The sequence below is a fragment of the Halichoerus grypus genome, chromosome 5 (assembly GCF_964656455.1).
Source record: "Halichoerus grypus chromosome 5, mHalGry1.hap1.1, whole genome shotgun sequence".
Taxonomy (NCBI): Eukaryota; Metazoa; Chordata; class Mammalia; order Carnivora; family Phocidae; genus Halichoerus; species Halichoerus grypus.
The window spans coordinates 67,035,810-67,060,522 of NC_135716.1; the positions used below are offsets into that span (position 1 = coordinate 67,035,810).

A 24,713-nucleotide genomic window follows, 5' to 3' on the forward strand; every position below is an offset into this window, starting at 1 on the left:
ATGCATACGAATTTTAATCTGATTTATTTCACTTAACAACGTAGTGTGAGTAGCTTTCCATCCCATTACACATTCCATTGTGTGGATGACTTGTTTAACCCATTCTCCAACATGTGGCATATAGGTTATTTCTATTTTTTTTGCTATTATCAGTAACACTGAGATGAACACTTACAGAAAACTCTGTGTACATCTTTAATGATTTCCTTGTATTGCAATTCTAAAAGTGGAATGGCCTAACCAAAAATCATGCACACTGTTCAAGGCAAAATACTTACTTTTGCTGGAAGAAATAGGCATCAAAAGAAAGGTGGTTGTCTTCACGGTCCTCCAAATGCCTTCTTGTTCTATTCCAATTCTAGATCTTCAAACTTCCACTGTCTGTTGCTTAAATTTTCACATGGAAATGATTCCTGCAGGATGGCGTTTAAGTACAAACTCATACAGACAGACCTTGATAGGTCTTTTAATAAGGTGTATCGAATCTATCCTTCACACAAAGAGATACAGTGGGGTAGGGGGAGGAGGTGTTTGTTTTCTTCTCTTTTACTTAGGGACTATATTTAACCTATATGATAAATCTTAAATTAACTTAGATTCCAACAATTAGAATTGGAAGGAAATTTAGATTTTCCTCCTTCTTAGCCTTCTCCTTTATTCAGTGGAATTTGTCACTGTCCCAGTTAAAAAATGGTGCTCAGAAATGAAGATGACTTTATTTCCCATGACCTGAATATTGTATTTCGATTAATGCTGCCTACAATTGGAATCTTTGTCTTCATTCTGCTCTCAAAAAATGAAAAATGATTTTTTTTTTGTACTGGTTGGCCTTCAGTTTTCTCCTAACAATTTCATCTTCTTACGATTTCTACCTCTGGGTCTACAGTACACACACACTAAAGCTTACTGCCTTTCGACTATTTTGAAACATTTTGGATCTCTTTCTACAGTTAATCTTTTGTACCTGTCTCCCTTTTTTTCTCTTTCTTTGTTTCTTTTCCTTTTCTGCAGCTACTGTCTTTTTTTTACTTATGTTAGATAGATAGACTGAGGGCCACGCTCTTCTGGAAAGGCAGCATTGACATAATATTGGGCAGATGGAGAGAGAGCCATCCATTCCCAAGGTTTGTTCAGGACTCTTTAGGACTTGCCCAGAGAAACTTGACCTTGTTCATTATGGGTGAAGTAGCCCTAGGATCTCCTTAAAAGTAGGGTACACAGGGTTTGAACAACCCTTGGAAATGGATGGCTCACTCTCTTCCTCCCCAATTTCATATCGCCCACCCGTGCTTTTCCAGAAGAGTGTAGCCCTGAATACATGGGGGAAAAGAAAAAAAAGAGAGAGAGAGAGAGAGAGAGAGAAAAACAAAGGATTAACTGTAGAAAGATTCCAACATGTTTCAACATAGTTAAATGGTGGTAAATTTGGGACTTCTAAAACAAAATGTAACATTCTGTTAGGACCAAATTATCCTAATGTTTGTCATTTGAAACAAAGTTAATTGAACTCCTCAAGCATGGATGAAGGATTTAATTATGTATTTACACGTTCCCACTCTCAACAGACTGAGTTCCTCAAATCAGGGGGTGTATTTTATTGATTCTTCTTTCCCCAGCACTCTGAAAAGTGCCTGGCACAAAGGGTTTACCAGAAATATTTGTTGAATGGATGATGAATAAGTAAATGGATGAGTACATTCCGTGGCACAAATCATTTGTAGTATTTATAGGGTATGAAGATTGATTTTCAAGTTTGCGATTTCAGATTCAATTAATATATGTAAAAACTGTCCAACTCCATTGTCACAGTGAGCACATGACTCATTGGCACAAAGACACCCCCTCCCACAATGACCTTTATTTTAAACAGCTTAAATGCACAAACCTATGCTTACTTTTTTGCAACTCTCTAAAGTTCTCTATAAAATTATTAACCGTTGTTACACAAAATTAACATGTTTACAATTGTCGCCTTATTACTTCAACAATTCACTTGGAAATCCAAAAGCATTTCCTCAGTATCATTTGCTATAAACCATTTGACCTTTTAAGTATGAAATAATTCTGATTTCTTATTTTCAAGTTGAAAGTTTTTCGAATAAATTAGGTAGAAGCATTCTCTCTTACTTTTGTTTTCTCAAAACTTTAGGTCATATTCAAAATGGAAATAGAAATGATCCAATTTGCTTTTGCAATTATTTGTATATCCAATTTGCTTTTGCAATTATTTGTATATCCTATTTGTTTATCCTTTTATCCTAAAGATTCCATTTTTTCTTAGGTAAAACTTCCCATTTTGTTCATCAGAATGCCCTCTACATTTTGAAAAAGTTTTGTTTTGGTAGGCCCTTCTGCCCACTCTCTGATTTTTCTTTCCTATCCAGAATCTTAGTCTCTTATAAATTTACAACAAACTATTAATCCCTCTACCCTCTACCCTTCTCAGCTTATGAGAAGGGCTACCCAAACATATCTGCTTAGAGGGTGATACTGTCTTCTTTGTTTCCCAACTGTGAAAGTTTACCTAAGTTGGCTCTTCCAAAATCAGTGCATTTCTCCATGTTCACCCTCTTTTGAAAATTATAAAATCATCTCATTTTTAGTTCACACTGTCAAAGTTTCACAGTCCAAAGATGAAGGGTACAAAAAGGCATGTGTTATCCCTCTTTTGTAGTTATAGGTATTATGATTATTTATTAATGTTGTTTATTATTTTATTATTGCTTATAAATATGGCTACAATTTGAAGTTTGGCCTTCTATCTTTTCCATATTTAGCATAAGATGATAGGTCTATAGTTCATTTATACCACCCTCACCAGGAATGTTCACAATTCTAAATACTGCTGTATGAGCTTAGTGAAATCCTACTCAACCTCTACTGTCCAGCTCACCGTGAAGGTTCCTTTGACTTCTAAGGAAATATTGCTTACTGATTCCTTGTGCTATTCAGGTGCTCATCTTTTTATCACTGCTTCTTTCTTATGACAACTGCATCCTGGATGAGCATCCTCTTCCCCCTGCTCCCAGTCCATGTGGTTCTGCTCAACTCCTCACGTTCCTTTAGTTTGTGACCCTGGCACAGGTGATCAGTGTATTCTCTCCCCATAGTTTCAGACACTGTTTCACAAAGGGGCACAAGATCTAAACCAGGCCAGTGTGAATTATTTCAGGACATTTTACTAGAGTTGGTGGGAAAGATGTGCATTTTCCAATGGGATTGCTAAATTGAGGATGATAATACCTTGGAGCTGCCCAGAACTATGCTATGCAGAGTCCCAACTGGATAAAGAAGCCAAGACAGAGGAAAGAGACAGAGAGAACAGACAGTGAGTGAGACACGAGGAGAGACAGAGACTAGAAGCTGACTTGCTCAGCAGCCCTCATACTGTTACACTTATCTATTTCGTTGTTAACGTTATTTGTTAGCAGGTCCATATTACACACAGCACTGTGAGCTCCTCAAGAGTATCACTGATGCTCATCAGGGCTTTGAATCTGGTTTTCCTTTCACACCCTCCTTAAGTAGGGTTTTTTATGTAAATCACAAAACCCACGCAAAATGAGTTGACTCTTTTTTCAGCTCACCTGAAGTTGGCGTGATGGTTAATTTTATATATGTCAACTCGACTGGATTATGGGGTGCTCAGACATTTGGCTAAACATTATTTCTGGGTATTATCTGTGAGGATGTTTCTGAATGAAATTAGCATTTGAATCAGTGGATGTGGTGAAGCAGTTTTCCCTTCCCAATGTGGGTGGGCATCATCTAACCCATTGGGGGCTGGAATGGAACAACAAGGCAAAGAAAATTCATCCCTTCCAGCCTGATTGCTTGAGTTGGGACATCAGTCTTGTCCTGAGAACACTCCTAGTTCACTCCTAGTTCTCAGGTCCTGGGACTCAGTTTGAGTTACAAGACCGGCTTTCTTGGGTGTCCCACTTAGAGGTGGCCGATCATGGGACTTCTCTGACTCCATAACGATGTGAGCCAATTCCTTATAATAAATCTCTTCCCATATATATCCTATTGGTTCTGTTTCTCTGGAGAACACTGACTAATACAGGTTTTAGATAACTAATACCATTCTAGATGCAGAGGAATAAAATTAATTCATTACGTACAATGAATGCCTGAGGGCATTCAGGCTTAATTACCTCACAGACCCTTCCCCCTTGAAAAGGTCTTAATTTTTTGCTATGGTTTCTAATGACTCCTATGTTTTCAGACATAAAAAAATGTTCGTTTTTCCCTATATGACCCAGACCTTGTTTCTATACTGCAGACCCCCAGTAAATATATCCAGTTGGCTTTCAAACCCTATATGTGCAGTGTGAAGTCATCAGACTTTTTCCCAGAAGGGCTCCTCTCCCTGGATTTTCTCTTCAGTCAATGTCATCAGAAAATGGGCAGTCATTATTGACTATTTCTTCATCCCACAAACCTCAAGAATACTTATTCCTGTAGATTCTAACTCTCCAAATGTTTTTTTTTTTTTTTTAAATCTGTACTCCCAATTCAATCTCTATTGTCATTGCCTGAATTGGGCTCCTTATTTCATATCCAGATTATTTCAAAAGTCTCCTAAAGTCTTTTCTTGCTTCCAGACTTTATTCCTTGAAACCCATCCTTCATAGCCCAACAAGACCATCTTTCTAAATATTACTCTTTGTGTACGTTTCTTGTCTCGCCTTACTCTCTCAGAGCCAGAGTTAGGATTCAAACCAGGTTTACCTGTTCCGAAGCTTATCTTCCTTTATCTGTCATACTGTACTTCCTGAGTTCATCAGAACAAGAGGTTCTTTGCTTGTTTGTTTGTTGTTTCAGCTGTTGTGCCTTGCTTTAAAAAACAAATCACAAAAAAAAAAAATAAATAATAGATAAAATAAAAAATAAATCACAGGCAAATCACAAATTAGAAAACACAGATTGGAGTTATTCTGGCTAAAGCAGGGGAGAAAATACCTAGGACCCATGCCTATCAGTCTCTTCATGACATCCTCGCATTGCCAGAAAGCTTTTTGCAGATCACTGACCCATTTTATAGATGAGCAAACTAAGTCCTGCTCTCTTCCCACTCTATCAATCTGCCTCCCTGAAAGATAACACATAAACTATTATTTTGAAGAACTCATATCATATGTTCATAAACAAGGGGAACTAATTTTTTTTTATTGAAACTGCTGAAAGCCCTTTAATAATGTACACCATTCTTTGGTAATGCCAAATAGTCATCCTTTTGATTCATCTGTTTGGGAAGTTTGGTTGGCACTTATCAAATTTTCCCATGTCCTAGATTTCATTATCACTTGATCTACCTAGAGCTTGCTGCTATATTACACCCCTCTGTGACAGCCTGCTTATTTGCGATGAGCTTATTTGGCCTCTGTCTGTATTATTTCTTATGGATAAGTACCTCTGAGAAAGCAGAATTTGTTGATGGCCTTTACCTCTAAATCTCCTTTGAATAATTGTCATTTTTTGTTGTTGTTGAGGTAGAACTGACATATAACATTATACCAATTTCAGGTGTACAGCATAATGATACAATACTTGTATATATTGCAAAATAATCACCACAATAAATCTATAATTGTGATTATTTTTAGAACTTTTCAGACCTTTAAGTAAACTCAGCTAATTCTGCCTGATAGGTTGCATTGCATTGCATATGTCTTTAACACCCAAAGTCTGAATCAAATATAGTTGCTGATAAGACTTGAAGTGGACTATGTTTGTGTAGAGAGATAGATATATTTCCCACCTTGTTCCTTCTGCTCCCCAAATCCATTTTTTTAAAGATTTTATTAATTTATTTGTCAGAGAGAGAGAGAGAACGTGCGCACAAGCAGGGAGAGCGGGGGACAGAGGGAGAAGCAGGCTCCCCGCTGAGCAAGGAGCCCGATTCGGGACTTGATCCCAGGACCCTGGGATTATGACCTGAGCTGAAGGCAGAGGCTTAACAGACTGAGCCCCCGAAGCATCCCATATGCAGAGTTCTTCTATGTTTAAAATGGTCCCTGTGCAGTAAAGATGTAGAACAGAAATGCCAGGTAGTCATGGTTTGTTTGGAAGACTGAGGAATGGAAGACTAGCTCCCAGAAACACAGGACCCAAGGGTAGAAGGAGATGAGGACAGTAGGCCAGGAAGGCTAGGAGCAGACTGCCTGGGAGGCAGGGAAGGTGTCCAGGAACCTTCAATCCAAAGGCAGAGAACAAATGAGGAAGACTACAGAATGTGGGGCCAGATTAGGCTAAAGATGGGATTAGGACCTTGTCAACGAGGACATGATTACGAGCTGTCTCTGCTGTGTAGTACTCCGTGGGTCAACTGCGCTGGTTTTGCACAGTATGAATGGCTAAGCATTTGTATTCTCATCTCCCTTACTCCTTCTGAGCCAACCCCTGGAAGCCGTGGGCTGAGTCCCTCAGACTTGGCTACTACCACGGTCACGACATTCTTATGTAAAATGATTACATTTCTAGATATTACCCTAAAGCAGCCTCTCATCAGAATGATGCTTTGTTCCAATCCTGGGTTCTAAAGACATTTTGCAGAGCTCTTTTCCGGACCAAGAAAGAACAATTTGGCAAATATTTTTGTTCCCATCAAAACAGTGTTATATATGACATTATTATTTTTTCCTTCTATAGATCACCCATGGTGAACAATATCCATCTTCTTTTTACACTGTGAGGTGAAAGATGATTATAACACATTTTCCTCCATTATCAATATTAGCCATAATGCCCCTGAATTTAAACATGTAGGAGGTGCTGAGACAATTCAAAAAACTAGATACAAAAAATAAATTAATTAAAATAAATTAAAAATGCAAAACACACACACACACACAAACAATTCAAACACTTTTTTAGTTCTGTGCCTTCAGCAGCAGTAACTAACCAGCCATAATCCCGGAGAAATAACCAGTCATCTCACCTATTCTAAACCTATGGGCGAGGGGTAGATACAGAATAGGGGGGGATTCATGATAACCCTTGGTAACATACTGTCCTATATTTCCAATACAAAGCTCTCACACCCAGAATTAAACTAAAAACCCACTGAAGGAAAGACAAGTCTTCACAGTGTTTGCACAGCACAAGAAATCAATACATACTTTTCATATCAAAATGTAAATTAATTCACCTTTTTTTTAAAGACCTACCAAAATCAAATGAGAGAGAAACCCAAGCTATAATTTAATCCAAGAAGAAGTATTCAACTTTTTTAAACCAACAAAAAGAGCATTTCAGAAAGAGGCTTGTTACTAATTATATTTTGCTGACATATGCCAATTATATTCAGCAATATTGTTCTCCCAGCCTGTTGGGTCACGTAACAGCCTGAGAGAACAATGATGCTGAATTAACAATTGCAGTGAAGGCTTTCAAGAATCTCTTACTCAATTAGATGCTGACAAATTTACCTGTAAGTCATAAAAATTTTATGAAATTTAAATAGTTTCATAAAGTGCAGGTACTTCACACAGTTAACACAATAGCTCTGAGATATGGAGTCCATTTTTATATATTTATAATGTTCCCTTCTTACATTTAAGTGACTGAGTAATTATGTATTTTTTAGCCGTTTTATCACATAATGTATATATTAAGTTGTCTCTGCAAGTCGTTTGAAACTAATATAGAAAATGTAATTCGATGATTCAATGGCCTTCCAGTGATGTCCAGCTCTTTTATGGTTACGAACAAGTCATTTAACCTTTAGAGGTCCAGTGCTGATCGATCCTGAAGCAAAGATTAATCACAAATACCAAAATTAAACCAAAAGATAGATGTTTTTAAACATTCACAACTCATAGAAATAAGAATAGTCTTATTGAGGTACTAGAAATAAACACCACCATATGCATTACAGTCTCACTAAGAACACAGTTTGCCTAAGTGTATGACAGAATTGCTTTTCATTAAAACATTATTTTAGAAAAACAGGAGAATGTTTCCAAAGCCATCATACAGACAGAAAAGTAAAGGCACAGAACTAGGATTGCATGATGGAAATACCACACAGAAGGTTTCACACAGACTGAAATGGGTTCCAAGAGTTTCTTTGGACTCTACATCAATCTCCACCACCGCCCCCTTCAGTGAGGAGTTCAAAGATTACTCAAACTTTGAGAACACATAGTGACAAAAATCTTAAAGAATATAATATCGGGATCTTATTAGCTGTTCCAACCTGTTCCTTTGATTGATTGAATAATCTAAGTATATGTGTGTATATATATACACACATATATATAAATGACAAACTCCTTGAGAACAAGAATTGCATTTATCTTCCTTTAAGTTACAGACAGCAAAAGTATTTCATCTCTAATTGAAACATGCTTTACTAATTCCATGTGAAAATGATGTTGGCAAACTTATAGGTACTCAGCCTATGGGCTGACTTGACTTAACATGAAAACTATGTTGAGCAAGACAGATTCTGACCTTCCTTACATTTTATCTTGTAATTATCTGTCTTTTGATGTTATCAAAATTAGCCACCTTTCCAATAATTTTCACATAGTATAAGATATTATGTTCCCAACAAGAATTATTAGAATAATATTATATATATATAAAGTCTTCAGAGTAGCATGGGCTTCCTTTCTAAAACACTCTTGGGCTGTACCAGAAGGAACTGAATAATTTAACAGGAAGTTTGGGTAAATCCAAGATAGCGATATTATTTCCCTTTAAAATAAGCATATCTCTATATCCCCCGGTCTTAGAAGCCCTTGTAAGTTTTCCTTGATACTTTCAGTTTTAAAAAAATATATATGTATATATATGTGAGTCAAGATCAACAGATTTTCTTTCTATAACCATTTCTCAAAACACAGATTCCGGCTCCTGGTTCAGAAGTCAATTAGAATATTTATGTGGGTTGTGGGTACCCTACACTTAGTCTCATTTACATGATCTCTTTGCACTCTGTGAGGTGGGAATGGTTTATGGAGCCTTTACTTGATTTTGCATATTGACCTTGACCACTGAGGTTTTAGAAAAATGCTTCTTGCTCGTGCAAGTCAGCCATTGTTCCAGCAGTTCTTCCTTTCAGCCTGAGAAGGCTTCAGGTCATGAGATACGGCCCCTTCCTTGACCCAATATCTTTGTTTGGCTTTTTCTCTTGAAATGATCTTGTGCTGATGTCCATATTTGCACTATCATTCATTCTTTTTTTTTTTTTTTTGCTTTTTCTTCTCTCATTCCCTCCCTCTTCCCCTTACTTGCACATACACGCGCATGCATACGCACACAGAGGAAAATCTATATGTGTCAGACATTCAGCAAGGGAAAGACAAAGGCACTGAGTTAATTACCCATCATTTACTGCTGCTGAGAAGAGCAGATGGCAGCAGACGATATGTAAATGGCAAGGGGCAGTGAATTATTCGATTTTTTTAGATTAATCGTCGATGACAAAGGAAGTGATTACAGGCTGTGACATTTATACAAATGTATAAAGTACATCACACTAAAAAATAGAGCTTAATATTATTATGAGGATGTCAGGCATGTGAAACACTTTTGTCACAATACAAAGCAACAAATTTTACAATGACCCAAGAATATGTTCTCCCTTTACCTTAAAACTTTAGGGAGTCCCAGACTCTGAAAAAAAAAAGGAACTCAAGTCCGAGTACTATGAAACATTCACCGCCCCCAGCCTAACCAAACTAAATAAGCACAAAATATAAGGAATGCCCTACACAGTAGAATGATATTTATTGGAACATGAAACAAAACCGTATTGTTTGCTCACAACAGATCTGGTGCCCTATCAGTGAGTAGACTGTAAAACAGGAAATGTCCTAATAAAATACAAGCTAGAAATAGAAATTAAAATTAAAGGTGATGTTTGACTGTGAGGCCCATTTATGTGGTGTGGAGGAAGAACAAATTAAAAGAGAAAAGGAAAAAAAAAAGGATTATGTCCTATTATATCAAAATACTACCCAATCAGACACACACAGAGAAAATCTCCCAATAATTTTCAAGGTCAAAATGAAGAAATTTCTGGCCAAGTTTCTCTTCTAAGTAATATACACCTGTGTATAAACATGAGCCCAAGAGCACAGACACACAGACACACACACACACACACACTCTCTCTCTCTCTCTCTCTCTCTCTCTCTCTACCTCCTCTTTCCAAGAGGGAAGTATACATAGTAGCCTGTACTTTCTGTTGCTTCAATAATTAATTGGTACACGAACAAATCAGATGCTCTCTCCTCTGCAGATCAGAGAAACTGCCCCATCATCGAAATGTTTTCAATCACCCTGTTATTAAATCTATATGATGCTTATATTATTGAAAACAGAGGAAGCCATCGAGCCACACATTTGTTCCCTGAAAGCATTCTGGTCACTGTGGTTCTGAGGTTGCCCCTTTGGATGAGAGCTTAGCTCCAAACCTCGACATAGAGAAAGAGGGAGAGTTTAGGGCACATTTATTTATACTCTTCAGAAATACTTTCAAAACATGCAAGGCAAAACATCACCAAAATTAGTGCTGAGTACTTCACCATTATGCATTCTTTGTTGACAATAGGGCCACTGGTGCCTGTGAGTGTGTGTGTGTGTGTGTGTGAGAGAGAGAGAGAGAGAGAGAGAGAGAGAGAGAGAATGAGGGAGAGGGAGAGAGAATCATCCGAGTACGATGGGGTGGGAGCCGGGTTGGGGGAGGGGCATTATTAGTCAGCAGCCGCACTAGATAGACCATTTAAGTCTGCCAATCCATTCTGAATGAACGTGGGTTCAGGAATAAAGTGCAGGCAGAACCAATCTGCCCTGAAGAAAAGGAAAGCATAAAATATTGCACAAAGAAAGGAGAATTTCCAGGGTGGCTTTAATAGCAACCCAAGCTGGCAGGTGCTCAAAGCAAACCATTAGTTGTGCATTCAGGTTTTAGAAAATATTATTGTTTTTCGTTATTTTTTTTCATGTAGCCATACAAAGCGGTACTCACAGATGCAAATAATGCGGATTTATGCCTTGCTATAAACACGATGGGGTACACGACTTGACTACTTCCTTATGAAATTTTACCTGTATATACATGTTACTGACATTATACAAAGTATGCTTAAATATAGGTGGTTACCTTTAGTTGAAATTGAGCCTGAAATGTAGCCACCTTACCCTTACTCAGCATTTCATTTGTATTTTGAGATGATCATATTTTAAATAAAAAGATTGAAATAGTAGTGAAGGTTAACCACCACCTGGAAAAGTTATGTAAATATCTGGACCCCATGACAGAAAAAGGACAATTATTTTAGCAAATAATTCTAGATGCGCTCACTCCATACTCACTCTGTCCTCTACACTTTCAGGGCACAGTGCCTACGACGTTAAGTTCATTCTTGACAAGTAAAAATAAGCCAAACCAAATAATTCTCCCTACATGTGAAGAGGGAAATATTCTGAAGAATTTATGTGTCAGAAAGAATTCTGGAAATACAGGTAAGATCTTACAATATTCAAATAGCAGCCCTATGAAGCCATAGTTGTTTGCTGCTACTGAATCTTTGTTAGGAAATCTCTTGAAAGTCGTCATTCATGCTCCAGACAACCTCATTTTAAACAAAACAAAGCAAAAATTAGAAAACATACTTATCTACAGTGAAAACTATTTCAAAAATAAGCTTTACTTTTAAAAATACCTGAAATAACAATAAGTAATTGGGTTTCAGTCTTCTTTGTATTTTATTAGAAGTCCTCTCTTCCCCAGTTCATAGGGGGAAAAAAAGACAAATGGAAATATAATTGCCAATCAAACTCTTCTATATGAACTGTTAGGTTGCAGTTGTGTTTATTCTGTTTTAACGAAATGTTTTGTAAATAAAACACATTGAAAATGCTTTTATAGACAATCAAACCAAATTTTATTTGGTTGATAACAGACTATAGTAAGGACATATGTTATGAACATACTATTCAAAATGAGCAAGGTTTTTTTAAAATTAATGTTATCAGATCAAAGTACTACACATAACAAAATCTTAGCAGGTCAAAGCCATTATAGTAAAAATAACTAAATGCCTTTTGAAGAAATATAGATTATAAGTACAGAATATATTAATAGAGTATTACGTAAGAACATATATATAAAATAAATACATTATACATAGTTTATATACTAATGGTTGAACCAGAATATTAAATTATAATGTGCATGTGCATTCAAGTTCTAGAAGGAAACATTTTGGTAGTGAATATAGGCATTTATTAAGATCCTAGTATTTCTAAATGACATTTAGAGAATATTTTAAAACAGCAAGTTGGGAATTTGAGGTAAACATATTTTAGGAAATGTATCCAAACTTCAAAATTATTTACTTAAATTGAATATTAGTTTGCCATCAAAGCATCCCTACACCAAATGAAATAAACATTTTCAACGAGACATAATAAGATGAGTTAAAATTTTTAAAGGCTGTCTGCTCATAGAACATAATGAGCCTATGCATTTCAAAGAACACTGAAGGAGATCAGACAAAAATAAAATATTCCCTAAAATCAGAAGACAAAGATCTACAGTCCCAAAGTAATTTGTTTTAGTTTATTCTTTGCTTTACTTTAATGCATATCTTGTAAGCTTCTCCGACCTGAAAATAGAATAAAAAGCTAGGCCTAATGTGAAAAAGTAGACTGCATAGTATGCCTAAGTAAAGAAATATATTTCACGAGAGCTTATTTTTATGCCTTTGTACTTCACCTTTCTAAACAGTATCACTTGTTTTTATAAAACATTTTAGTAACATTTTGCATTTTGCGTGCATACAAACACATATTTTGTGTATTAAATATTTACAATGCATTTTACGTACATAATACATCTCCTTACGCCAACACTAAATTATTTGACAACAGCAAAGATAAAATGTCTCCAAAGAGAGAATGAATGCAGTAGCTCCTTTTTTCTTTTAAAATGTAACCGAATGAGGTAATATTAATGGTATTTCAAAGCATGGAATATCTCTAATTTCCCTACTTTCTTATTTAGAGATGGTAAAATGTATTTTGCCTTTTGAAAAGAACATCAATTCAAAGAATTATGAAATTCTGCCTTGTAAGAGTAGACCTTACATTTAATCTTTGGATGATTCTTCCAGTTCAACTCAACTGACTCCATTTTTATCGGTTCTATTTTTAAGGATAATACAGAATTTACTATAGCAACCTAAACCCAAGTAGTTTTCTCTCACTTTCTTTCTTGCTCTAAATCAAACCCATAGAGCCCTCTATTGGAAGGATTTCAGATTGCACGGTGTTGCTTTTACTCGGAGCACAGGAAATGTTTGGAATGCTAACCTTTTTTATTTTATGCTAACAATTTTTATTTTAGAAGGCATAGGACACGAGTTTATGTGCCGCTTCCCATCACAACAAAAGCCATTTTGTGCCAAAATAGTAAAATACGTAAACACAAGATACCTTTACTCCAGAAACTCCAATCTGTGCTGCATTAGTTCGGGGAATGATGTTAAACTAGCGGATTCTACAGCACCACAGTCATACACTCTGTAAAACACTTGGATGCTGTTTTCACAAAAGGGAATTAATACAGGCATCCTTTGGTTTAGCCTGTAGGAATGATCTAGAGACAAAAGATATACCCATTTGACAAGCAATCATTTAAATAGGTTCTAGGAGCTTTTAAAGTTTTGAAATATTTATGCATTCATTTGCAACAACAATATTTTCCTGTATTTAAAAAGGATCCAATCCAAAGAGAAGATTCCTGGGCTTTTAGGGATGATTTTTTTTTTTTTTTAAATAGAAGGCTTTTTGTTTAGCACATTTTTAATTATCAGATTGAGGAAGGGTGTTGGCATACCAGGACGCCACCTGTCCTGGACAGCTCTGGGTTCCTCTATGCGGCAAACCTCCCTCTGGGTCTCCTGTAGGTTTCTTCAACTTATCCAGACTCCCATTTGGTTTCAACAGTGGCCGGTCTCTTATCACTTCCCACCATCCTTCTGGCTGCTACCCCGAGCTTCATCTTCATCTCCTCGGAGAACTATCCTTGCTAATCCAACATAGCCCGGCTTCCTCTATCAGGAGCATGACACATTTAACTTCATCTCCTATAAAAATCAGTGTTGCTCTACATGCTAATGGAATGACTTTCACGGATAACGTGGCTGACTTCTTGGCTGGGTCAAGTAGCATCTTAGTTGGCATCGAGTAACTAATTTTTTAATGCATTGTCTTCATGAAATTGCCCTCAGTGCATGTGGCAGACGGCCAGAGTTGGAGAACCCTAACAGGTTACCCAACAATTTATAGAATTCTCAATCCTATGGAAATGCGTATGAGAATCATATTTTTGGCAAATTTTGGTGGGTCATCCATCTTAAGGAAGGAAAGAAAAAAAGCATGTGCACAGCAGCCTGTCTTCTCCCAAAGACCCTCGGCTTATATAATAAGGATTAAAAAAAAAAAAAAAAAAAGGCAAGCTACTTCATCTCCAAAAAAGGTTTTTTGCTAGCCCCAGGCAAAGGGCACTAGGTCTATTTTTTGAAAGACTCGATTATCCCAAATTATTTAAGAAGATAACAGAAAGTAGGCTTTAGAACCCTTCTCTACATGAAAGGAAATGTTGATCTTCTTACCCCTAAGCCAAACGGAAGCTTTTCTCTAATACTTATCTGAGCATACCTAGTCTGCAATAAAACTAACTTGAAAGTTTATATAATACATATCTGTTTATATAATACACACATATATATATATTTTTTGAGGGCGTGAAAGAAGAAACATAAGCCAGGGGAACAAAACCTAGGTAGTCATGAAAGTTAAGCAACGGCCCGTAAGTCAAAATTTGGGAAGAATTTGGGAATGAGATAAAAAAAAAAAAACCAAGACTACTGCCCTGCTTATCCTTCTTGCTTTAGCTTTCATGGGAATCCACATGGAGCAACTCTTGTGTGCATTTGCTACAGGCACTTATGTACATTATCTCATTCTGTAGAGGGAAAGAGAATAAGAGGATTCAACACTGGTAAATACGGGTAAAACCAATCCAAGGTTTTGAGACAATTAAATTGGGGTGAAGAAGGTCAAAAGAGTTGAACAGCATTTCAAAAATAATTCCAAAACTAATCTATAGAATTAGAAATGGGATTTGGAGGGAAGGCCAGTTTTCTGAAACTCGAATTCATTTGCATGGTTCTCAAGAATTTTCTTTAGTAACTGCAAGATAAGGATTCCAACTAGACAGAGAATGGTACTCACGATTCTAACTCCTTCATTTAAGGAGCTAAATCTTCAACCAAAATGAAACTCAAAGGATTAGTTTACATCCATCAGATGATTCTGGCCACTTGGTCTCAAATTCCTGAGCTCCGAGCACAGCAACTGGGAAAGGTGTTTCCCTGGTGAACAGATTCATCCCTGCTGTCTCCTGAGTGATGAGAAGCACATATCCATGGCCAGCATTCAGTACGGGCAAGCCCCTGCAGCAATGAGACCTGCCTCAGCATCTTCACACACTTGGCTATCACCGTGATCTAGAGCTCATATTCTGAACTGATGGACCTAGATTAATCCTGTAGAATGAGTCTCTACATGGTCTGCATGCATTTTTTACTGATTAGGTTTCCTTGGTTGACTTTTAGCCTAAGAATCAAATAGAGACGCATTTCTGTCATTTGCATCTTTGCATCTGAATGTCCTCTTTTCAAGAAACAACACTGCCTTCGGAAGATAAAGTAAGCAGTTAAAGAATAATGTCTCTTTGGGGACACACATTAAGTGTCTCTATGTGAGAAAGCATCACATGCTAAAAACAATTTGCCTAACGCCACCCCAAACTTCTGATTCTGAGGAGCAAAGACTGCTTATTGATTACTAAAGTAAGAGTCACCAGGACTTCTAAAAAAAAAAGTGATTGCAGGCATATGCACCTAGTGTCCTCATTAAAATGTTTTGAGCATAAAATCTCAACTGGCCATAGGATCAGAGCATCTGATATTAATATCTACCTGTCTTTGCACCAGAGGACAAAGGTGAGCATTTGGATGATTATATAATTAGTAGGATTCTGCAAATACATATTTTAACTTCTTATTTAATCAATGGAAAAAGAAAGATTTTCATACACATACATATTTTCAGAATCTTCTAAACTCAATTTCAGGATTGGAAGAGTTCCCTGGGTCCCTTCTCTTCCAGTGAAAGTATTTAGTAAAATAGCTTGAGCAAATAATCAAACCATCAATAAGATGTATAATATTATTATTTTCAACAGGCTGAATTTCAGCAAATTAGATCAAATTTGATAAATTTGATAAAAAGCAAAAAATCCATTTTGAAAATTGTCTTAAAAATCATAACCTTAGAAATTCCTTTATCCAAAAACAAAAACAAAACAAAACAAAACAACCTAAAGATCTGTTTTCTTCTACTGAGAGAGTTAAAAAAGCATTCAATATGGAAACCTAATTTTACATGGCAACCAGATAAATCTCTAAAAATGAATAAAAATTATGTGCTAGTGTTTTCTAAGTTGGTCTATAGAAATATCCAAGGAGAGCATTACAATTTAAACTTCTTCCTGTCTTTGTAGACTCTAAATCAAAACAAAGCAGTAGTGTTCCAGGAAACATGCTCATCACTAAGAGTCACAGACGGAATTCTAGAAAGAGCTGGGGATGATCCCCCTCCACCGATGATACATGAGGGGCTCCTGATGCCAGCTCGCTATGGGCTGTATTAATAGTCCTTGGAGCCTGGATTGATGTTAATTAGAAACATCTCCATGTGAAGCACTAAACTTTCATCCAGCATCCTCACATTCCATAATTTTCTAAATTTCAGAAAAAAAACAAATACATCTTTGGCCGTTAAGCTATTAGGAGAATTATATGTATGTACAAGAGAGTAAGGGTTTAAAGTGGGGAAGAATACACCCCCTGGGCCAATCTTCCTGCCTCTAAGCTTGCTGTCTCTCTCTCTCTCTCTCTCTCTAAGCCATTCTGGCATTTCATCAACTTTATCTCTGTTAAAATGCTTTATGAATCCATTCACTCCTCTCTTTAAAACCTTCAGTGATGTGAGGTCAAGGGCAGGATCCTTGGCTTGGTGTTTAACATCGGATTGCCAGATAAAATGTGGGATGCCTAGATAAATTTGAATTTCAGATTAAACCACAAACATTTTTTTTATAAGTGTGCAGAATTTGGGACATAGCTAGACTAAAAAAAAAAAATATTTGTTGTCTATCTGAAATTCACATTTAACTGGGCATCTTAAATTTGTATTTGCTAAATCTGGCACAGACCCCGGTCCCAACACTTCTTGTCAGCTAATTTTCCCACCATTGCAGAACTAACTCTACGCTCCAGCCAAAATAGGAACTCTCTGTTCCCCACACACCTGCACTTCCCCGACTCCACACATTTGTTCAGTCCTGTTTCTGCCCATCATGCCCTCCTCCATTCCATTAAACTTCTACTCGTCTTGAAGACCCAGTTCAGATTGCATCATTCCCACAAACTCTGACTTGATAGTGAATTCTTACAACGCACCGTCTTTCACATTAATTCATCAATCATCTCTACCTTGTGGTTTTTCTCCCATTGTTACATCTCAGACTTCATTTAAACCCTGGAACAGGTCTTAACTTTTCTCACACTTAGGCTCAAACCGCCCAATAGTTTAGAAGCCCCGTGAAGCAGGGTGGCTGTTTATCTTGTACATTTGTGTACTGACCCCGGAACATGACCTCGAGCAGAGTATACTTTCAGGAAGGGAAACAGGTGAATACTAATGCTAGGAGGGGCTTATTATGGACTAGAAGTAGCACATATCATTGTAATTCATCCTTCCAACAGACTGGTATCATCCTTCTCTTTAAAGAAACCAAGGCTATCAGAAGGGTTAAGCATCTTGTATCAGGTAACGATAAGACGCAGAATTTGAACCCGGGTCTGACTCCTGAGTCAACGCCACACCGTTGTTTCCGTCAATGCTGTTGTCATTTGCTGCTGGGGCTACGGCTGCCAGAACAAAGTTTGCAGGGCTGGTTTGGAAGGCTCAGGAAATGAAAAATCTAAGCAGGGAAGCTGAGGTCAAGGAGGCGACTAAGGAACTTTGTAGGAAGTGCAGATTGCAGCTGGGGCGGACTCTGCCATCCTGGGAAAAGCCAGAACAGCTGGGGCAGCAGAAGAGAAAAGCCCACTGCATGGGGTGAAGAAAATTAAGTGGAACAGAAGCAGAGCTGACTCCACATTTGCTGGTAACTGAATGTTTGCAAGCAAACAGCGGTCCGGAGCCAGCCCAGGCAGAGAGGCTAGTCCCATGCTCTCCCTGTAGGCTGAAACACTTGGGGTCTTGCTGCAGAGCATGGTTGCTCGAAGAAAGGAGGAAAGGAGAGAAGCAGCAGGCAAAAGCCCAAAGCTGAATTCCCAGCAGAAACTAGGCATTTATGTGCAGTAAATTGCCTGTAGGTCAGTAGATTCTTAAAAAGCATGAAAGCTCCCTAAAGGTCAGTGAACATTTTTAAAAATTTCAGTGCACATTTGTGCACCATTGCATGCTTTGCTATTTTTCAGCTCCAGGCTCAGCAAGGGAGAAATGTGGTGATTCTAGGGTCTGGGAGCCTCACCCAGAGGCCCTCTGGAAAATACCATCTACTAGATATACCATCACCCTTATCTCGGAAGGCTTATCTAGTGATAAATTTCATTTCTGCCTCCCTGCTGTTCAGAGGCCTCTGCAGTCAGCATGAGTGAGATAAGAACAGTGGAGCTGGATTCTCTCCCTCTTGCCACTGTGAATTTCTGACACGGAGGTCTAGCATTTTATTATATTTTGTGTAGTTAAATGTGCATCATTTGGAAGAAGAACATTCCAGAGAACATTCACCTGCCCATTTAATAGCCTCGGTAGCTAAAACTAAAAGCAAGCTGTGGTTGTCAGGATAAGCAACGATTCCCCCACAATGCCAAAGACATTATTATAAACTCAGGATCAATAGACATTACAAAGCAGTGTTGCTTTTATTTTCAGCTTTAACCTTTGAGAAAATCAAGGCTTCAGAATATCGAATCAGATCAGCACATCAGCGATTGCAGACACAGATACAATTGGGGCATTCAATTAGGGTGCTGCCAAACAATTATAAATCTTCTTTGTAAGGTGCCTTAGTTTCTTATCCTGTGTGGATTGCTCACACAAATAAAGCATCTCGTTGTACAGACCTAATTTTTCTTAACATATATCAAAGTGCATTTCCGGTTCACAGTTATGGGATACTCCAAGTTACATATGGAAAAACTAAAGTCAGATAGTTTATAAACCCTAGATGTTGATTAACCTATCAGTGGGCTAGCCAAGATGAGTGGCCAAAATGGAATTAAATGCAAGGGGTATAAGTAACGTCAAAAGATGTAAAATCTGTGAAATCTCAACCAACTGAACAATGCTCTGCGACTGACAAAAGCTTCATGAGCTGGAGACCCCTGTTCAGCCATAACGTTGTAATATCCCTACTGAGGACCACTGGCTTTCTGAAGCACCTAAGATCTGGAGTACTTTCCTTCTAAGGTTGTGTTTCTGCCCACTTGTCACTATTCGTGATGGCCCAAAGGTTCAGACTTGGGGGATGGACACAGAGTGTTTTGGAAGTAGGACAAACTGAAGAGCAGTTACAGGAAGCCAAGCTCCTCCGATAAAGCTCCCGTTCGTTATCTGTTTTAGAAGCAAGACAAATCCTTCAGACACTTCAAGGACATACAGGTATACTGAAATCCGAAATCTTGCTAATAAATGACAGCAACCAGCCAACCACACTGGCTGGCGAACAGCCACCAGAAGTGAAGTGATTCTCTTTGAGCTAAACTGTGAGTCAGGTGCTTTCTTGCTTTCTTGTCCTCTCTCTCTCTCTCTCCTTTTCTTTCCCTGCCCCCTCCCTCCCTCTCTCTTCACTGCTAGCACACAAACACACACATACATACACACACTCTTGGGTGTACACACTGCTAAGGTCAGGTCTATGATAGAATCTAAGATCCAGAGAAATTCATTCTTTTGCCTCTCCTAGGTCAAGGGATGCCCGTGGATTATAAATATCATTAAAAAAAATGTGTCTGCAGGACTAGGGAGCAAGAAGGCCTAGAGAAGCCCCTACTTACTTAATATGCTATCTTCATACACGTGAAAAGGGTAAAAGTAGGACCTTTAAGTAAAGATGAAAGGCAGCAGCTTTGTTCATCCTAAAGAAGAGCAGGTTAAGAGGTGATATGATTACTAGTCCCAAGTACACAAAGGGCATTCTTATGAAAGTGATGGTGATTGATTGCTCTCCATATTGGCAGAGGACCTGACAGGACGAAATGGGCCTAAAGATAGAGTCCAGTTAAATGTAAAGAAAAAAAAAAAATATGTTCAACTTCAGGTTGATCAAACGCAGAAATGGCTGGCGTGGGAGGGTGGGGGCGGCGGGGTGGGTAGAGAATTCGTTCCTGGAGCTCTTCAGAAAAAAATAAGCCGTTATCTTCCCAGTGTCTAAAATTATGCCTACCTTAAAGAACCCGCCCAATGACTCCTGATTACTAATTCTAGGTGAATGGTTAGGAGACGAGAATGGGCTGTGGAAATTAAATACTATGAGAAATTATATCGGAATGCCTGCAGCATTTAGCATATATTTGGTACTCATTTCACCACACCAAAACCAATCCTGTGAGTGAGCTCCATGTTGTCACTCACCTGCCTTATCCGTTGCATTGGACGCAGCTTTTCACCCCCTCCTTGAAGTCTATCCCTCACTTGGCCGCTGGAACACCACCATCTTGGTCCTCCTTCTTACTGGTTCCTCCTTTTCATCCCAGCCTCTGAGGCGGATAGACACAGACTCAGTCCTTGGACCCCTTCTCCTCTCTGACTATACTCACCCCATAGCTGCTGTCATGCAGCCCTGTGTCTTTAAATACCACTTAGATTCTGAAGACTGCCAAATTTATATCTCCAGCTGGACTTCTCCTGAGCTCCAAACTCATATAATCCAACTGCCTACTCTATACCTCCCCTTGGACCTGTAATAGAGATCTAATAAAATCAAGCTCCCAATTTCCCTCCTTATCACCGAATTTTGCCCTCCTGCTTCTTGGCCATCCTTTTTGTTTGTTTGCTTTTTGTTTGTTTGTTTTTCTTTTTCAAGTTTTTATTTAAATTCTAGTTAGTGAACATACAGCGCAATATTGGTTTCAGGAGTAGAATTCAGTGATTCGTCACTTACATACAACACCCAGGGCTCATCACAAGTGCCCTCCTTAATGCCCATCACCCATCAAACCCATCCCCCACCCACCTCCCTCCATCAACCCTCAGTTTGTTCTCTATCGTTAAAAGTCTCTTATGATTTGTTTCCCTCTCCTTTTTTTTCTTCCTTCCCATATGTTAATCTTTTCTTAAATTCCACATATGAGTGAAATCATGTGGTATTTGACTTTCTCTGACTGACTTATTTTGCTCAGCATAATACACTCTAGCTCCATCCGTGTCATTGCAAATGGCAAGATTTCATTCTTTTTGATGGGTGGGTAATATTCCACATCTTCTTCATCCCTTCATCAGTGGATGGACATTTGGGCTCTCTCCATAGTTTGGCTATGGTTGATAATGCTGCTATAAATATCGGGGTGCACATACCCCTTCAAATCAGTATTTTTGTAGCCTTTCTGCCATCTCTTTAAATGGCAACTCTATTCCTCCAGTTGCTTAGGCCCAGGATCATGGAGTCTTTCTTATGCCTTCTCTCTTCTCCACTCACATCCAACCCATAGCAAATTCTGTCAGTTATATTCTCAAAAGATGTGCATTTTTAACCCTTTCCACTGCTACCACCCTGCTTCCTACAACCCTCATCTCTTCCCCCAGGTATTGCCACATTGTCCCAATTCACGTCTCTGCTTCCACCTTTACCAGCACAGCTGATCCTTTAACAATGTGTTAGTGCATGTGACTCTTCTGGTCCAATTTTGCATTGGCTTCCAATTCATTCAGACGAAAGCCAACGTCCTTAATGTATTTGCTGTGGCCCCAAAGGACATAGGTGATTGGGCCTCTCTGACCTCACTCATCTCCAGCCTTGCCAGCCTCCTTACTAGTCCTCAATCATGCCCAACATGCTTTCACCTCAGAGATCTTGCCCCTGCCTGGATATTTCTTTTCTCAGATATACACATGCTGCACTTTTTCCCTTCAGATCGGTGCTCAAAGGACACTGTGATAGTGAGACCCTCCCTGACTAACCATTATGAAATGGTGATCCCCCCAGACCTGTGTCAGCATTTCCTCCCCCCCCCCCACCCCTTGCTCTCCTCAGTTATTTATTCTGTCTGGAATGACCATATCAGTTACCAGCCAAAGAGATATTTATGCAGCTGAAAGGAGGGATATATTTTTAAAATTTTTTTTAAATTGAAGTATAATTGACATATAACATTAGATCAGTTTGGGGTATAGGACATAATGATTCAGTATATTATATATGGCAAAGTGATTACCACACTAAATCCAGTTACCACCCATCACCTTACAGAGTTACAGGACATTTTTTTCTTAGGAGGAGAACTTTCCAGATTTACTCTCTCAGCAACTTTCCAATAGGTAATACAGTACTATTGACTACAGTCACCATGCTGTACATAACATACTCATCACTTACTTATTTTATAAATGCACGTTTGTACCTCTTGATTATTTTTACCCATTTTACACATACCCCTATCCCCCTTCCCTCTGGAGACCACCAATCTGTACTCAGCATCTATGAGTTTTGTTTTATTTGAAAGGAGGCACTATTAATGACTACTACAGGTGACACACAAACCAGGAATTTTCCAGGCAAACCAGGACATATGGTCCGTAGTACCTCTCATCACCCAACATAACGTTTATTCATTCATCAGTTTGTTGTTTGACTCTCTGCAGTGGAACATACCCTCCAAGAAGTCAGAAACTTTTTGTTCATGATTATATCCAAAGTAGGTGCTGAATAATATATTGATTGAATAGATGGCTATGTGAATAAATATTTCCTGTACTAAATCGAGCCTATCAAAACCTGTAGGTATACCAATAATAACAACAAATTTTAGCTAAAATTATGGAATGCTTACTAAGTATGCACCAGCCACCATAATGACTACCATCTATGCACTCCCATTGAAAACTCACAGCCATTCTCTGAGCCCCACATTACAGACTGAAGGAGAACACTCAGAGAGGTTAAGGGTCTGCCCCTGTTTACACAGCAAGGGAGTGCTAGTGTGCACTTGACACTCAACTCTTTCCTTCTCTGAAATGACCTGGTGACCAGTCTCTCTGCCTATAGTCTGTCCATCCTTCCCTCTGTCCTCAGACGTGTCTAACTAACACACACACACTTTCCATGTCTTTCCATTGCATTCCAAACAAAGCCCAACCTCTTCCACCTGGCACTCAAAGCCCCCCCCACCCCAAGGGAGAGCGAGCCCCCCCCCCCACCTTTTGCACCTCATCTGATGCTACCCCACCCCCAGGTCCTCCCACCCCACCTGAGAACCCCCAAGTCTCCGCGGCAGCTGCAACTCTTGTCTTTCTCACTGTTCCTTGGACAGGGCTGGTTTTTCAGCTTCATTCCTCTGCTAAAGCTCCTCCCCATCTTTCCTGTATCTGTCAAAGTCTGACCCCATTCCATCCTATTCGTCCCATAGTATTTCCCAAATCCCCCCGGTAAACGTCAAGTTCTCTCTCTCCCAGATCTGAGAATGCTTAGTTAAACTCATTCATTGTTTATTCCAATATGCCTTATTGAAGCTATTTCTGTGCGGTTATTAGAGATTCACAAAGACAGGAGCCGTGCCTAATTCCTCATTGTATCTGAGCAGGGCCTAGCAGAGTGCTTGGCTCAGAGGAGGAGCTCAAATGGTATTGATTTTGCTGGATGTGCTGTGCGTGGATTGTTTAAGAAGCAGTTGGAGATGCAGAGCTGCAGCTCAAGATAGAAATTGCAAAACATTCACGTGTAAATGAAAAATACATGTGTAAGTGAAAATGAAAATTTTAAGAAAACAAGTGACGAGTGAGAAGCCTAAAGAAATGCCACATTTAAGGTAGAAGTGTATGAAGCGTGAGTAATTTTTAAGAGTGATTTGCTATTCATAATCTTATATAATATGAAAATATATACAATATTACAGAGAATCGAATGAATAAATTGCATAATGATAGAAATCTCTTCCCTTTTCCTGGCATACCTGGGACTGATTTCTTGGCCTTGATCACTTGGTCTCCCTGCAGAGTTAGATTTCAGAGCAGACCCCATGCGGCATCAGAATTCATATGTAAGAACCATGTGTGCTATTCTACGTAGCTCCACACCAGGGACTTTAGGGGAGAAACTACAGACTTGCTGAAGGGAGAGCATTGCTTTAAGTTACTGTTCAGATTTGCTTGACCCACAGACCTATCTTTGGACAGAGGAGAAAGGCTGGATCTAAAGCAAATTAAAAATGAAAATTTGAATACGTTTGAAATGCAGCCCTACACCAAATAAATTGAGTTCTGTGGTATATTAGCAGTCATTGACACACCATGTCGCACTATATACAGGATTGGGATAAGTCATAAAAAATCTCGCACGTGAATGCATCGCATTTGCCACCTATTTCCAGATCAAACATAAGAATAATTTTCAGATT

General features: G+C 38.5%; 2 long non-coding RNA genes across 6 annotated transcripts in view; both read right to left on the reverse strand.

The window, feature by feature from the left end:
* The window catches only part of LOC118546384 (uncharacterized), a 39,695-nt gene that overhangs the window by 11,132 nt on the left and 3,850 nt on the right, over nucleotides 1-24,713 (reverse strand). For 4 of the 5 annotated variants that reach the window (XR_013447876.1, XR_004922567.2, XR_013447877.1 and 1 more), the window contains exons 1-2: nucleotides 4,735-5,068; nucleotides 279-413 (exon numbers count right to left, since the gene is read on the reverse strand). This is a non-coding gene — a long non-coding RNA (uncharacterized LOC118546384). Of the gene's footprint in view, nucleotides 1-278; nucleotides 414-4,734; nucleotides 5,069-24,713 lie in introns of those variants that run through there. The other variant, XR_013447875.1, reaches the window with a different exon arrangement.
* LOC144381735 (uncharacterized) lies at nucleotides 14,831-20,927 on the reverse strand. Its single transcript, XR_013447515.1, has 3 exons — nucleotides 20,737-20,927; nucleotides 15,259-15,479; nucleotides 14,831-14,989 (listed from the first exon to the last, which is right to left on the reverse strand). It is a non-coding gene; the product is annotated as an uncharacterized LOC144381735 (long non-coding RNA).